We start from the raw sequence: 18,009 nt of genomic DNA on the forward strand, positions 1-18,009 counted from the left end.
TCATTTATTAGCTACTTTTACTCTCCCTCCCTTTCCTCAAACATCTGATTATGCTGAGGCTAAATATGTGTTGCCTGTGCGAGCCTAGGGTAAAATGTACTCATTGCGTTTAGAAGCACCAGAGGACAGTTTAAAGTAGAAGGCTTTCCTCAGTTAGTTCATAACTTAAGCAGTGTGTACACTAGAACAAAACGCTGAAAGTTTAATGAAAGCAAATAACGGGAGAAAACCCCAGCCAACATTAAATAAAAGGAATTACGGGATTTCAGAGGGGCTTTCATTTCTTTTTCTTTGTACCTCAATGGAATATAAATCCAAAAGGATTTTAGGCACTTTATTAGAAATGTTTTATTACAATGGTATAAAAGTAAATAGTTGAGGAAATCACTGAATTGATAAAAATAGGGGAAAAGGTTAAAACCAAGAATAAGATTAAAAGTTAACAATGCTTGTCAAGGTATTTATTATACAGATGCTAAGACTGTGTAGTGTGATATGGTGGGAAATTTCCCAATTGCTTCCCTAGTGGGTAAGGCCACCAGATTTAAAAATCAGATATACCTGGGTTTGAATCCTATTACTGCCATTTACAAGCTGTGTAACCTGTCTGAGCTTCAGTATCCTGACCTGTAAAACGGAGGTAATATTTACTCCGAGGGAGGGTTGGGAGGATTAAGTTTAAATGATGCACTTAAAGCACCCAGCATAACAACACAGAATAAGTATTCAAAAGTTTGGAGCTATAAATATATGCATACAATCATGAAATTATCATTTTCCCATGGATGCTATAGATACACATTAAACTAATATGACCAAATTGCAATTTACTGAAAACTTATGCTAGAGACCAGCTATATAGCTCTCTGATGATCTGGCTTCCTCTGAAGATAAAGTTTAAAATACCTGGAAGAACTGATGGACTGCACATTTTTAAAGCAATTTCCGTGAGCCTATAATAAAGAATTGGCTAACACAGAGTTCAAAGACCCGGAGGTCTTTTTTTGTTTTTTTAACATCTTTATTGGAGTATAATTGCTTTACAATGGTGTGTTAGTTTCTGATGTATCACAAAGTGAATCAGCTATATGTATACACATATCCCCATATCTCCTCCCTCTTGCGTCTCCCTCCCACCCTCCCTATCCCACCCCTCTAGGTGGTCACAAAGCACCGAGCTGATCTCCCTGTGCTATGTGGCTGCTTCCCACTATCTATTTTACGTTTGGTAGTGTATATATGTCCATGCCACTCTCTTACTTTGTCCCAGCTTACCCTTCCCCCTCCCCATATCCTCAACTGTGTTTAACTTTTCGAGGAACAGCCAAACTTTACCAAAGTGGCTGCACCGTTTTACATTCCCACCAGCAATATATGAGGATTCCAATTTGTCCATATTCTTGCTAACCCTTGTTATTGTCTGTCTTCGTTATTTTAGCAATCCCAGTGAGAGTGAAGTAATATCTCACTGTGGTTTTGATTTGCATTTTTCTAATAAGTAATGATATTGAATATCTTTTCATGTGCTGACTGGACAATTATATATATATATTTTTTGGTGGGGGGAAGAAATGTGTATTTAAATCCTCTGCTTATTTTAAAATTGGGTTGTCTTTTTATCGTTGAGTTTAAGAGGTTTTTTAAAAGATATATTTGGGACACAAGTCCCTTATCAGATATATGATTTGCAAATATTTTCTCCCATTCTGTGAATTGTCTTTTCATGTTCTTGATAGTTTTCTTAAAAGCAGTAAAGTTTTTTATTTTATTGAAGGCTAGTGTACCTATTTTTGATTTTGTGGCTTTTGCCTTTGGTGTCACATATCAAATGTACCTGTAATGAGGCGGAGTCAAGATAGCAGATGGGAAGATGCAGAGTTAGCGTCTCCCCGCAACTAGGGGGCCTAACGGCTGCTGGTGGGGGATTCTGATGCCCAAGGAGATGGAAGGAACCCCAAAGTGAACCGGTAGGACATAGCGGGACTGAGGGGGGAGGAGAAGTGGAGGCCAGACAGGATTGGTGCCTCTGAGACTGGGGAGATCAGGAGAGGTAGAAGGGAGGGACTCTCCAGGAAGAGTGGGAGAGGAGCAGAGGATGATCGCCAGGGCCACTTGGGCCGGGGAGCCTGCTGGGCTCCCAGGTTGATCCCCTGCCCTCAGAGCCCCCCCCCCCCAGGCCGCATAGGTCCTTGGGGGCATAGGACGGAGGCCAGGGAAACCAGGAGAGGCAGGCGGGAGAGGCCCTCCCAGACTGGAGGATGAGGAGAGGAGAGAAGGGCGTTTGCCTCACCCACTCGAGCCCAGGAAGCCTGCTGGGCTCCCAGGTGAGGTCCTCCGCCCTCTGAAACCAGGGGTGTGGGGCATGGCTGGGCCCTTCTGTTCCTTGAGCCTAAGCCCCACCCCTCACAGCCCCCAGGGCCTTTTCCAGCCATGTGGGTCCTGAGCATAGGCCCTGCCCACTGCCCAAACCCCACCCTTGCTTAGGCCCCACCCTCCACAGCCAAGGCCTCCCCCCCCTTTTTTTTCTTTTCCCTCCTCCTCCTCTTTACTGTTGTGGTACTGATGTACCTTCATTCATCTATATTTTAATTTATTCTTCCTAACATACCTGTTAGTTTCCTAGTCTAATTTTTTACTTTGTTATTGTTTTGTTTTTTCCCACCCCAGGTGGATTGCGGGATCTTGGTTCATGAACCCAGGGTCGGGCCAAAGCTCCTGTGGTGGGAGCTCCGAGTCCGAACCACTGGACCAACAGAGAACCTCAGACCCCAGGGAATATTCAAAGGAGTGAGGTCTCACGGAGTTCCTTATCTCAGCACCAAGACACAGCTCTACCCAAGAGCCTACAAACTCCACTGTTGGAAGCCTCAGGCCAAACAACCAGTAAGAAAGGAACACCAACCATTTAAAAAAAAATGAGATGGCAAAAAAATGTCACAGATGAAGGAGCAAGGTAAAAACCTACAAGACCACATAAATGAAGAGAAAATAGGCAATCTACCTGAAAAAGAATTCAGAATAATGACAGTAATGATGATCCAGAATCTCGGAAATAGAATGGAGGTATGGATTGAGAAAACAAAAGCAATGCTTAAAGATCTAGAAGAACTAAAGAACAAACAAACAGAGACGAACAGCACAATAACTGAAATGAAAAATACACTAGAAGGAATCAATAGCAGAATAACTGAGGCAGAAGAACGAATAAGTGAGCTGGAAGACGAAATGGTGGAAATAACTACCGAGGAGCAGAATAAAGAAGAGAGAACAAAAAGAACTGAAGACGGGCTTCCCTGGTGGCGCAGTGGTTGAGAGTCCGCCTGCTGATGCAGAGGACATGAGTTCATGCCCTGGTCCGGGAAGATCCCACATGCCACGGAGCGGCTGAGCCCGTGAGCCATGGCCACTGAGCCTGCATGTCCGGAGCCTGTGCTCTGCAATGGGAGAGGCCACAAAAGTGAGAGGCCCGTGTACCACAAAAAAAAAAAAAAAAGAATTGAAGACAATCTCAGAGACCTCTGGGACAACACTAAATGCACCAACATTAGAATTACAGGGGTCCCTGAAGAAAAAGAGAAAAAGAAAGGGTCTGAAAAATATTTGAAGAGATTATACAGTTGAAAACTTCCCTAACATGGGAAATAGTCACCCAAGTCCAGGAAGCACAGAGTCCCATACAAGATAAATCCTAGGAAAAACACACCAAGACACATAGTAATCAAAGTAACAAAAATTAAATTCAAAGAAAAAATATTAAAAGCAGCAAGGGAAAAACAAAAAATAACATACATAAGGAATCCCCATAAAGTGATCAGCTGATTTCTCAGCAGACATGCTGCAGCCCAGAAGGGAGTGGCAGAATATAGTTAAAGTGATGAAAGAGAAAAACCTACAACCAAGATTACTCTACCCAGCAAGGATCTCATTCAGATTCGATGGAGAAGTCAAAACTTTTCAGACAAGCAGAAGATAAGAGAATTCAGCACCAACAAACCAACTTTAAAACAAATGCTAAAGAAACTTCTCTAAGCAGGAAACACAAGAGAAGAAAAAGACCCACAAGAACAAGCCCAAAACAATTAAGAAAATGGTAATAGGAACATACATATCGATAATAACCTTGAATGTAAATGGATTAAATGCCCCAGCCAAAAGACACAGACTGGCTGAATAGATACAAAAACAAGACCCATATATATGCTGTCTACAAGAGACCCACTTCAGACCTAGGGACACATACAGACTGAAAGTGAAGGGATGGAGAAAGATATTCCATGCAAATGGAAATCAAAAGAAAGCTGGAATAACAATACTTGTATCAAATAAAATAGACTTTAAAATAAAGACTGTTACAAGAGATAGGAGGGACACGACATAATAATCAAAGGATCAATCCAAGAAGAAGATATAACACTTATAAATGTATATCCACCCAACATAGGAACACCTCAATAAATAAGGCAAATGCTAACAACCATGAAAGGAGAAACTGACAGTAACACAATAATAGTAGGGGACTTTAACACCCCACTTACACCAATGGACAGATCATCCAAACAGAAAACAAATAAGGAAACACAAGTTTAAATTATACTTTAAACAAGAAGGACTTAATTGATATTTATAGGACATTCCATCCAAAAGTGGCAGAATACACTTTCTTCTCAAGTGCACACGGAACATTCTCCAGGATAGATCACATCTTGGATCACAAATCAACCTCGGAAAATTTAAGAAAATTAAAATCATATCAAGCATCTTTTCTGACCACAAAGCTATGAGACTGGAAATCAATTACAGGAAAAAACTAAAAAACACAAATACATGGAGACTAAACAGTGTGCTACTAAATAACCAAGAGATGACTGAAGAAATCAAAGAAGAAATTTAAAAATACATAGAAACAAATGACAATGAAAACACGATGACCCAAAACCTATGGGATACAGCAAAAGCAGCTCTAAGAGGGAAGTTTATAGCAATACAATCTCACCTCAAGAAACAAGAAAAATCTCAAGTAAAGAATCTAACCCTACACTTAAAACAACTAGAGAAAGATGAACAAAGAAAACCCAAAGTTAGTAGAAGGAAAGAAATCATAAAGATCAGAGCAGAAATAAATGAAATAGAAACGAAGCAAACAATAGCAAAGATCAATAAAACTCAAAGCTGGTTCTTTGAGAAGATAAACAAAATTGATAAACCATTAGCCAGACTCATCAAGAAAAAAAGGAGAGGACACAAATCAATAAAATTAGAAATGAAAAAGGAGAAATCACAACTGACAATGCAGAAATACAAAGGATTATGAGAGACTACTACAAACAACTATATGCCAAAAAAATGGACAACCACAAAGAAATGGACAAATTCTTGTAAAGGTACAGTTTTCCAAGACTGAATCAGGAAGAATTAGAAAATATAAACAGACATATCACAAGTAATGAAATTGAAACCGTGATTAAAAATATTCCAACAAACAGGGCTTCCCTGGTGACACAGTGGTTAAGAATCCGCCTGCCAATGCAGGGGACACAGGTTCAAGCCCTGGTCCAGGAAGATCCCGCATGCTGTGGGGCAACTAAGCCCGTGCACCACAACTACTGAGCATGAACTCTGGAGCCCGCGAGCCACAACTACTGAAACCGGCATGCCTAGAGCCTGGGCTCTGCAACAAGAGAAGCCACTGCAGTGAGAAGCCTGTGCACTGCAACGAAGCACAGCCCCCGCTCTCTGCAACTAGAGAAAGCCTGCATGCATCAACAAAGACCCAATGCAGCCAAAAATAAATAAATAAATAAATATATATTCCAACAAACAAAAGTCCAGGACCAGATGGCTTCACAGGCAAATTCTATCAAACATTTAGAGAAGAGCTAACACCCATCCTTCTCAAACTCTTCCAAAAAACCGCAGATGGAGAAACACTCCCAAATTCATTCTACAAAGCCACCATCACCCTGATACCAAAACCAGAAAAAGATATCACAAAAAAAATTATAGACCAATATCACTGATGAACATAAATGCAAAAATCCTGAACAAAATGCTAGCAAACAGAATCCAACAGCACTTTAAAAGGCTCATACACCATGATCAAGTGGGGTTTATCCCAGGGGTGCAAGGATTCTTCAATATATGCAAATCGATCAATGTGATGCCCCACATTAACAAATTAAGGAATAAAAGCCGTATGATCATCTCAATAGATGAAGAAAAAACTTTTGACAAAATTCAACACCGATTTATGATAAAAACTCTCCAGAAAATGGGCACAGAGGGAACTTACCTCAACATAATAAAGGCCATATATGACAAACCCACAGCAAGCATCATACTCAATGGTGAAAAACTGAAACCATTTCCACTAAGATCAGGAACAAGACAAGGATGTCCACTCTCGCCACTCTTATTCAACATAGTTTTGGAAGTCCTAGTCACAGCAATCAGAGAAGAAAAAGAAAAGGAATACAAATTGGAAAAGAAGAAGTAAAACTGTCACTGTTTGCAGATGACATGATACTACACACAGAAAATCCTAAAGACTCTACCAGAAAACTACTAGAGGTAATCAATGAATTTGGTAAGGTTGCAGGATACAAAATTAATGTGCAGAGATCTCTGGCATCCCTATACACTAATGATGAAACATCTGAAAAAGGAATTAAGGAAACACTCCCATTTACCATTGCAACAAAAAGAATAAAATACCTAGGAATAAATCTACCTAAGGAGACAAAAGACCTGTATGCAGAAAACTATAAGACACTGATGAAAGAAATTAAAGATGATACCAACAGATGGAGAGATACACCATGTTCTTGGATTGGAAGAATCAACATTGTGAAAATGACTGTACTACCCAAAGCAATCTACAGAGTCAATGCAATCCCTATCAAACTACCAATGGCATTCTTCACAGTATTAGAACAAAAAATTTTACAATTTGTATGGAAACACAAAACACCCCAAAGAGCCAAAGCAATCTTGAGAAAGAAAAACGGAGTTAGAGGAATCAGGCTCCCCAACTTCAAACTATACCACAAATCTACAGTAATCAAGACAGTATGGTACTGGCACAAAAACAGAAATATAGATCAATGGTACAGGATAGAATGCCCAGAGATAAACCCACACACATATGAGCACCTAATTTACAACAAAGGGGGCAAGAACATACAATGGAGAAAAGACGGCCTCTTCAATAAGTACTGCTGGTTAAACTGGACAGCTATATGTAAAAGAATGAAATTAGAATACTCCCTAACACCATACACAAAAATAAACTCCAAATGGATTAAAGACTTAAATGTAAGACCAGACACTATAAAACTCTTAGAGGAAAACATAGGAAAAACACGCTTTGACATAAACCACAGCAAGATGTTTTTTGACCCACCTCATAGAGTAACAGAAATAAAAACAAAAATAAACAGATGGAACCTAATGAAACTTAAAAGCTTTTGCACAGCAAAGGAAACCATAAACAAGACAAAAAGACAACCCTCAGAATGGGAGAAAATATTTGCAAATGAAACAACAGACAAAGGATTAATCTCCAAAATACACAAACAGCTCATGGAGCTCAATATCAAAGAAAACAATCCAGTTAAAAAATGGGCAGAAGACCTAAACAGACATTTCACCAAGGAAGACATACAGATGGCCAAGAGGCACATGAAAAGATGCTCAACATCACTAATTACTACAGAAATGCAAATCAAAGCTACAGTGAGGTATCACCTCACACCAGTCAGAATGGCCATTATCAAAAAATCTAGAAAGAATAAATGCTGGAGAGGGTGTGGAGAAAAGGGAACCCTCCTGCACTTTTGGTGGGAATGGAGATTGATACAACCACTATGGAAAACAGTATGGAGGTTCCTTAAAAAACTAAAGATAAAACTACCATATGACCTAGCAATCCCACTACTGGGCACATACCCTGAGAAAACCATAATTCAAAAAGAGACATGTACCACAATGTTCATTGCAGCACTATTTACAATAGCCAGGACATGGAAGCAACTTAAATGTCCATCGACAGATGAATGGATAAAGAAGATGTGGCACATATATACAATGGAATATTACTCAGCCATAAAAAGAAACGAAATTGAGTTATTTGTAGTGAGGTGGATGGACCTAGAGTCTGTCACACAGAGTGAAGTTAAGTCAGAAAGAGAAAAACAAATACCATATGCTAACACAGATATGGAATCTAAAAAAAAAAAAAGTTTATGAAGAACCTAGGGGCAGGACAGGAATAAAGACGCAGACGTAGAGAATGGACTTGAGGACACGGGGAGGGGGAAGGGTAAGCTGGGACGAAGTGAGAGAGTGGCATGGACATATATACACTACCAAATGTAAAATAGATAGCTAGTGGGAAGCAGCCACATAGCACAGGGAGATCAGCTCGGTGCTTTGTGACCACCTAGAGGGGATAGGGAGGGTGGGAGGGAAACCCAAGAGGGAGGAGATTTGGGGATATATGTATATGTATAGCTGATTCACTTTGTTATATAGCAGAAACTAACACACCATTGTAAAGCAATTATACTCCAATAAAGATGTTAAAATAATAAAATAAACAGAAGTCATATTCATTGGAAGTAAAGAGATAAAATGATCACTTTTAGATTATACTAATTGCATACTTAGAAAATTGAAGAGAATCAAATGAGAAATTATTCTAAATAATGTAAGAATTGAATAAAGTGGCTGAACACAAAATTAATGTTCAGAAATAAATAATCTTTCTATATACAAATAAGAATCTGTTAGAACCGCTTTGTCCAACACAGCAGCCACTAGCCACACGTAACTATTTAAATTTTAATAACAGAAAATTTTAAATTCGGTTCATTAGTAACATCAGTCATACCCCAAGTCCTCAATAGTCACTTGAAATTTGGAGGGAAAGAGCCAATTTGGAATTATTTTCCATAGGCCCTATGAAAAAATAAACAAGCAATAAAGGCCAGGAAAATTCTGAAGAATAGTAATAACGGAAACAGTCCTATAAGATATCAAAACACATTACAAGGCTATAATAATTAAAGTGTTTGAATAGACTGCTCTATAATAAATAAAACAGAATAGGAATTCTAGAAACTTACTCCAACACCTACAAAAATTTTGCATGTGATAAAGGAGGCATTTCAAATCAGTGGTAAAGAGGAATTATTCAATAAATCATGTTAGGACTAGACTTCTAGAAAAAAAACTGTATCCCTACTTCACTTCTTACTCCAAAATAAATTCCAAATGTAGCAAAGATGTAAACATAAAAGAAAGCCCTATTACAGGTTTGCTTATAGTAGCAAAGGATTGGAAAGAACCTGAAGGCCCTTTAATGATTTAATAATCATGGTATATACATTCAATTTAATACTATTTAGTTAATGGGAAAGAATATTAGTATTATATTCAGATAATATAAGTGGGCCACATAAGTGGCCCATTATCATTCCTTGTTAACAAAGAGGCAACCAATCCCTTCTAAATATATCAGATTTGTTTAATTCTTTTTGTCTTCACCTGCACTAAGGTTGCCAAGTGTCCAGCACTGAATTGTGGTTTAGCTTTCTGTCCAGCAAAAGGAAAAATTTTAAACTAGATACAAGATGCCTTTATCATTAAAAACTTACTGGAAAAATTTTTTAGAAATAACATTATCCTGGTGGGTAGACAAAGCAGTGTTTTTAATAAGGGGAAAAGAGGAATACCTGAATAAATGACACCATTTGTGGAGTCTCTGTCGTAACAGGTATTTTTGTTTTAATTTTTTAAACAAAATTTGAGATCTAATCTATTGGCTTCCTGTCATGTAAAGGGAGGTTTTTAAATTTACAGTCTTCCACCTCATACACACACACAAAACACACGTTTCTTCTCTCAATTACAGCATACTTATTGGTTAGATAAAAATTTAGCATTTACATTATTACAAGTAAGCTGCAGTGGCTGCTGTGATGAGCCACCCAGCTCCCTCCTTAGTACAGAATATATCTCCCAGCTGCTGGAGGCACTGCTGGCAGACGCCTCGCCACCGGTAGCCTTGGAATTAGCTTCTGAGAGTCGGCTCATGGATGTCAAGACCCCTTCCCAGACATGGTGAGTGGCTGTCATTCAACGACTGCTCAGCATGGAGGTAAAAGGCCCTCACTGCAACTTGGGACAATCTTCAAGGGCCAGCCCAGCTTTAGAGCTCCCTATGGGTTCAGCTAAGGCCTTTATCAAGGCCAAATTTTTCATCTGCCCAATCCTGCTTCCTTGCTTTTCTTCCTTCCCACAGGTATTGATCTCAAGAGCTCTCCCTAGTAAACCTCCTGCCTGCCAATCTCTGTCTCCGAGGCTTCTTTCAAGGAACGCAACCTGTGACAGTGGGTACCAGAAATGGTCTGAGAAAGCGGTTGCTAGGATGGGATTCTGGAGCTGGATCTGCCGTCTGGTTGGCAGAGCCCCAGTGTTGGTGGAAGGGGAAGCAGACAGCACAAGGCAACAGTGCAATTGTTAAACGTTCACTGGTGGTAGCAAAAGCACTAGCTGATGCATTGTATCAGGCATTTGAACAATAGGGGGAAAATGATAATATTGGTAAAAGGACAGTGAAAGTGGCTATCGCTAAACTCAGTTCATGCTTTGGAAAAAGATAACAGACTAAGAGTGATTAATTGACTTCATAAAGTGTGCAAATGTGAAAGCCAGAAGGCCTCCTTGGTAGCATGTAAAAAATCTTTTTTCTCCTGCAGCAAAGATGTAGAGAAAGCTGAGGACCAGGCTCAGGACTTAATCTTAAGGGTAGCAGAGCTCCAAAAAAGTTAATCTCTCAGACAAGGCAGGCTTGCTCTGCCAAGGTCAGGGCCCTGGTTAAACACACAACAGGAACCTGAGGAGAGGATGGAGACCTCTGGATTGAGGCACCTGCAGAACTGCTCCACCCCCCGCCTATTACGGGCTAGCCCTCCCCTCTTCTAGAAGACAATTTGAAGGCCACACCCCTATGAAACAGCACGACACCCTCAGATCTGCCCCAACCTCCCAGCCTGGCCACCAGGCCAATCACTAGATTTAAGTCACAACACAACTCAGCTGAGGAGTGCAGGACTCAGCAAACAGGTCCTGGTAGGGCCGGGAGAGAATCCATGGGACAAGATTCAAAGGGTGTTGGATCAAAGCAGGCAAACTTTACTTTGGATTCAACACCCTGGCAGGAACCCCAGGAGACGGTGCGAGCATGCTGGCAGGATGACCCCAGGAAGTAAGGAAAAAGCAATGATCCGCATTAAGTGAGGTTTAAACGCCAGCATTGCCCTGTCAGATGGTGGAAGAAGGGGTAAAAGGCTCAGAGAAGTGGGCGTGTCAGAGTGGATGTACTCTATAAGGCCTAGATGACTGTGCTGGGGGGCAGCACCAGAGTATACACGATTTACCAAAGCAGTAAGCGACGTGCTGGCGAGAGGGGTGCCAATGGCTCTAAGACTTCAGCGGTAGCTCTCCTCCACAGACCAGGGATGAAGTGCTGTCTTTACAGAACTCGGCTCACTGACAGCAGTGAGAGGGATAGGGCAACTCCCACCTTTGCCCCAACCCGGTCCTCATAGAGGCCAGTGGTGGTACCTAGCCGTCAGAAGCCAGGTGGATGCAATTACTGTAATGAGCGGTAGGGTTGAAGTGGCAGCCAAGTGGCCTGACCTACATAGAGTTATGGAGATGGTAAATAAGCGTAGTGTTCCCAGAAGCAAACGCATGAGTAGCCAAAGAAGGTACTACTTAACCTGTACAAACAAAAGAAATCAAGGATGGAGGATGAAGGCAGTCATCCCAATGAAAAGTCAGGATGCCTTTTGCCCATTTTACAGAACGGAGCCAGCTTTGGGGCCCGGAACCCATCAATTAAAAGAGGCCAGGGCTTCTCTGGTGGCGCAGTGGTTGAGAGTCCGCCTGCCGATGCAGGGGACACGGGTTCCTACCCCCGTCCGGGAAGATCCCACATGCCGTGGGGCAGCTGGGCCCATGAGCCATGGCCACTGAGCCTGCGTGTCTGGAGCCTGTGCTCCGCAACGGGAGAGGCCACAGCAGTGAGAGGCCCGCGTACTGCAAAAAAAAAAAAAAAAAAAAAAGAGGCCAGGTGCCCAGGAAGGCACAACAAGTGTTCATAGTAATGATTTCCTAGTCCTTCTCCAATGGGATCCATGGCCATTTACTTGGGTAACTCTACGCTGGGGGAAGTGGAAGACCGAAACACTATAAGGACAGTTGGACACAGGGTCCAGGTTGACATTAATGCCCAGAGCCCTGAAACAGCAGTATGGAACCCTGTTAGAGTGGGGGCCAGTGTCATGGATGTGTGTGTGACCTGTGAGGTTCTAAGTGTGGTTTAGTTCTTGGTTTAATGCTCTGATATTGCCCTTTTGAAATTCTTAATAGCTTTCGAACAAGGGACCCTGCCATGTTCAGCTTGTGCTGGGCCCTGCAGAGTATGTAGTTGGCCCTAGTGGGAATATATGAGTGGCCTGGAAATGAATGGAGCTCTAGCCGAGGTGTGGCTTACTGTGCATCTGTTGGGTCTGCAGACCCATCTGTAATACTTTCCTGGTCTCTGACTATATACTTGGGATAGACATTCCCAGTAACTGACAACAAGCACCATTCTGCCTCCTTGGCCTGTGGGATAAGAGCTATCACAGTGAAGACGGCCAAGTGGAGAGCGCTGAAACTGCCAATCTCTTACACTTACATACATACACACACACACACACACACACGGCCAAGATAGTAAATAAAAAACAATATTGCATCACAGAGGATCTGGCAGAAATTAGTGCCACTCTTAAAAACTTAAAGAATGCAGGGGTGGTGTGTGGACCCCATAATACCTCCATTTAAATTGACCAATCTGTCCTCTGCAAAAAAACAATAAAACAAAACCAGAATTTGAAGGGTAACAGTGGACTATTTAAATGTAAACAAGAACTAGCCCTGATTACAGAGGCTGTATCAGATGTGGTATATTTCCTAGACCCCATTTAAATTCCACCAACTGTCCAAACCACCCCTCTTTTTCTTTGAAGGTCTAGATTCTCATATGGAATCATATTTATGTGTCAGTCTGAAACAGTTCCACAGTCTTTCCCTGTCTCTCAAGTCATCAACAGTCTTAAGAGGCTTCCCTGGTGGCACGGTGGTTAAGAATCTGCCTGCCAATGCAGGGGACACGGGTTCGAGCCCTGGACCAGAAAAGAAGCTTCACTTATAATGTTTTTGAAATCTTCAACTGCTCCCTATAATATTTCTGTTTTCTCCAAGTCCCTTCTTTCTTCTTGTTTCTTCTCTTTCATACTGGAGGTTTTCTTAAAATACCTGGCCTCCCTCGGCTGTCTGTTTCATGAGAATGGGGCACCGAAAACCTATGTTTAGAAGCTATGGGGAAGGAGAGGAGGGAGAGATTATTGACTGATAGATTCTACTGTAGGGCTTAGGGTGATCTGGACAGGCTTGGTCAGTTTCTCATAATAATCCTCCAGTCACATGCCTGGATAATGCATTTGTGGATGTCTATGTTCTCAGAGCTTAGTCGAGCAAGAGGCTAGAATCCCACTGGCTTTATTAGATTCTTACATAATACCCACATTCAGTATGAAACCTTTACTTCACCTTCTCAGAATCAGCCTCTCTAAAGAATGAATTGCTGGCAGCCAGAGGATAGGGTTTTCTGCCTGGTGCCTCTTGCTCCTAGCCTTTGGGGAATTCTCTGGCGAGAACAAACCTGCTTCTGGACTCTCCCCTTAGAGATACTTTTGGTTTTTTTCTGATTCCCTAAATCAATGGTTATGAACCAGGGACAACTCTGCACTCAGGAGACATCTGACAATACTGGAGATATTTTTGGTTGTCACAGTTGGGGAGGAGATGCTACCAGCATCTAGTGGGTTGAAGCTAGGGATGCCGCCAAACATCCTACAAGGCCCAGAACAGCTCTTTACAATAAACAATTAGCTGGCCCCAAATGTCAACAGTACCCTGTTGAGAAACTCTTACCTAAATCATTCAGCGCAAATATTTCTTCCAGCTTCTAGTTTTTGGATGCCACCTCATTTTTTCTTCCACTCTCAGGTTTTGTACCTTTATGCCTTTTAAAAATCCTTTCCTGACATTTAAGAGTTAGTCCTAGTAAACATAATTGTTTAACTAGCACATTTGACCTAAACTCATATGGTGGAATTTGAATTTGGATTTGTTGAAAATATTTCAATTCCTGTCTCAAATGCTGGCTTAGATGAATGGTTAGTGTTAGGAAGAATGTGTGAACCAAAGAGTGAAACAGGATGCATGTGGAATCCGTAAGAAATGGACTTTGGGTCTTATGGAACATTCCATACAGTTGTTCTGAAGGTAAGCTGTCATTTTTTTTTTTTTAATAAATTTATTTATTTATTTTTGGCTGTGTTGGGTCTTCGTTGCTACATGCGGGCTTTCTCTATATGCGGCAAGCAGGGGCTACTCTTCATTGTGGTGTGCGGGCTTCTCATTGCGGTAGCTTCTCTTTGTTGTGGAGCACAGGCTCTAGGTGCACGGGCTTCAGTAGTTGTGGCTTGTAGGCTCTAGAGCACAGGCTCAGTAGTTGTGGCTCGCAGGCTCTAGAGGACAGGCTCAGTAGTTGTGGTGCACAGGCTTGGTTACTCTGCAGCATGTGGGATCTTCCCAGACCGGGGCTCGAACCCATGTCTACTGCATTGGCAGGCAGATTCTTAACCACTGCGCCACCAGGGAAGCCTCTTAAGACTGTTGATGACTTGAGAGACAGGGAAAGACTGTGGAACTGTTTCAGACTGACACATAAATATGATTCCATATGAGATTCTAGACCTTAAAAGAAAAAGAGGGGTGGTTTGGACAGTTGGTGGAATTTAAATGGGGTCTAGGAAATATACCACATCTGATACAGCCTCTGTAATCAGGGCTAGTTCTTGTTTACATTTAAATAGTCCACTGTTACCCTTCAAATTCTGGTTTTGTTTTATTGTTTTTTGCAGAGGACAGATTGGTCAATTTAAATGGAGGTATTATGGGGTCCACACACCATCCCTGCAATCCAAGTTGCCATTTTTTTTAAAATAAGAAATGAATAAATGAAAGCTACAGAGAGCAAAAACTACATTATCACTTGAAATGTATAAAATACTTTTTAATCTTCACAGGGGCTGATCAGAATTTTTTTTTTTTTTTTTTTTTTTTTTTTTGCGGTACGCGGGCCTCTCACTGTTGTGGCCTCTCCCGTTGCGGAGCACAGGCTCCGGATGCGCAGGCTCAGCGGCCATGGCTCACGGGCCCAGCCGCTCCGCGGCATGTGGGATCTTCCCGGACCGGGGCACGAACCCGTGTCCCCTGCATCGGCAGGCGGACTCTCAACAACTGCGCCACCAGGGAAGCCCAAGAGTTAAGTCTTTGGTTGAAAATCATACACATACTCCTCCAACATTTCTGGTTGTGTCTTTTTCCATGAAAAACCTCCATGGTTCTCAAAAACACAAGAGAAATAGCTGAATAAGTAAATCTTGATTAAATTTGTATATTCATTACTAAATAATTGCTTCAGTTGTGTAATTCCATTTACTATAATTTGAAGAGAAAGGTATTTGTGTGGCCTAGAAAGAACATGTAAGACTCAGTCATAGTTTTTTTATAGATAAAATGATTCTGAAGCTAAATTATTTTAGCAATTCTTGACATAAAGATAAAGGCAAAAACATACATATTTTTCTCTAATGCCCTTTTCCACTCTTATAAGAAAAAAATAAACAACTGCATTTCAAAGAAAGTATATTAGGTGCCTAAGATTTGATCAGTTTTTAAACTATCAGGGAATTTGTTCCTTTTGAGAAATGAGAAAGCCTAGCTATGACCTGGAAGTGAAATATAGAGCTCTCATAACCACAGCAAGACCAAAAATCAATCTCCCAGATCTATGCCAAAGTCAACCCTTCCAGTCCCTCCCACCTGAGACATAGACAGTTCATTGAATTCTACTCCATGGCATTGAGGAATGAAGCCTGTCAGGCGGTTTCTGCATGTCAGTGAGGGCGGCCTTTCTGCTGGAGGTCAGCCTGGGAGGGAACTCCTAGGCAGCAGGGTCAAGGCCGCAAGTTGTGACACAGCAAGTTGGCAGCATCGCGTGACAGCTTGCTCTAGACTCTCCTTCGTGCGTGGCTTCAGTTTCTAACGCCACACAAAGCACTTCAAGACAAAAGGCTAGAAATGCTACCCCTCCTGAGACTTGCAGAGAAACCGTAGCTATAAGCCAATTCCCTGCCCTACACTCAGTGAAAATACTGTTACGCAGCCTCCCACAGGGTTTCCACAGAGGTAAACCTACAGAACTTCTGAAAATATTATTAATAATCCACTAATTGTTTTCCTGCACCTCCTCCACTCCCATCAAATGACTCTGAAGTCTAATTTCTTTTGCTCTGACAAACAGAGCAAGGGAAGAATCCATGATCTCAAGGGAGATAAAGGCAAAGCAGAGATAAGGCCAGGGACCCTGGAATGGTGTCCATATTCACACATCCCCTCTTGGATGTCCCCTGTACCATCCCCCCCCTTTACAACCCATTTCTGTTTCAGTAATCCTAGGAATCGTCAGAAAGGGGGTGGGGCGGGGTGGGGGGAAGGGTGTTTTTCATCCAACACAAAGTATTCAGCTGGGACTTCCCTGGTGGCACAGTGGTTAAGAATCCATCTGCCAATGCAGGGGACACAGGTTCGAGCCCTAGTCCGGGAAGATCCCACATGCCACGGAGCAACTAAGCCCGTGTGCCACAACTACTGAGCCTGTGCTCTAGAGCCCGTGAGCCACAACTACTGAGCCCATGTGCCACAACTACTGAAGCCCGTGTGCCTAGAGCCCACGCTTGGCAACAAGAGAAGCCCACCCACCGCAACGAAGAGTAGACCCTGAGAAAGCCCGTGCACAGCAATGAAGACCCAATGCAGCCATAAACAAACAAACAAACAAAGTATTCAGCAAGCCTCCGCAGAGAGGCAAAACTTTTTCTCTACCCTCTGACAGCCTCCGGCTGGGCCTGAGGATTAAGCTGATAGGAGACAGATTAACAGGAGGAAAGCATGCAAATTCTATTTAGTAGTTTTACACGCACATAGGAGCCTTCCCAGGCAAATGAAGACCCAAAATGCAGTTAGGCCTGAGTGGTTAGACACTAGGTTGAACAACAAGTAGTCACTGTGGAAAAGTAACTAAAATGTCTGTGCAGGCTAAAGGAAGATGAAGGTTATCCTAACAAGGTCTGTTTGTACAGATCTCTCTTAGCCTCAACTTTCCATCTCTGCTGATAAGAACGTTTCTTTCCTCCCGGTACGGGGAGGGCATCGTTCACGTGGGAGTTTTATCTCCTGCTTTTAGGAAGAAAGGTGAGGTCAGCACACCTTTCTCGCATGTGCTGTTTTTCAAGTGCCTTTATCTCAAGATCATCCTTATGACAAAGTGGTATGTTTGGGGGTGGCCATGCGGCTTATAGGATCTTAGTTCCCCGACCGGGGATTGAACCTGGACCCCAGCAGTGAAAGTGCCAAGTCCTAACCACTGGACCACCAGGGAATTCCAAACAAGGTGTTATAGACTGAACTGTGTCCCCCTCAAAATTCATACGTTAAAAAAAAAAATTTATAGGTTGAAGTCTTAACCCCTAGTACCTTAGAATGTGACTATATGGAGATAGGACCATTTAATTAAGGTTAAGTGAGGTCATATGGGTGGGCCCTAATCCAACATAACCCATGTCCTTATAAAAAGGGATACTGGGGCACAAGCACAGAGGATCCACCATGTGAGGACACAGCAAGAGGGCAACCATCTGCAAGCCAAGGGGAGACACCACAGAAGGATCCAACCCTGCAGAAACCTTGACCTCAGATTTCTGGCCTCCAGAACTGTGAGAAAACGCATTTCTGTTGTTTGAGCCACCCAGTCGTGATATTTTGTTA

This window comes from Grampus griseus (assembly GCF_964374135.1).
Source record: "Grampus griseus genome assembly, chromosome: 13".
NCBI classification, from domain to species: domain Eukaryota; kingdom Metazoa; phylum Chordata; class Mammalia; order Artiodactyla; family Delphinidae; genus Grampus; species Grampus griseus.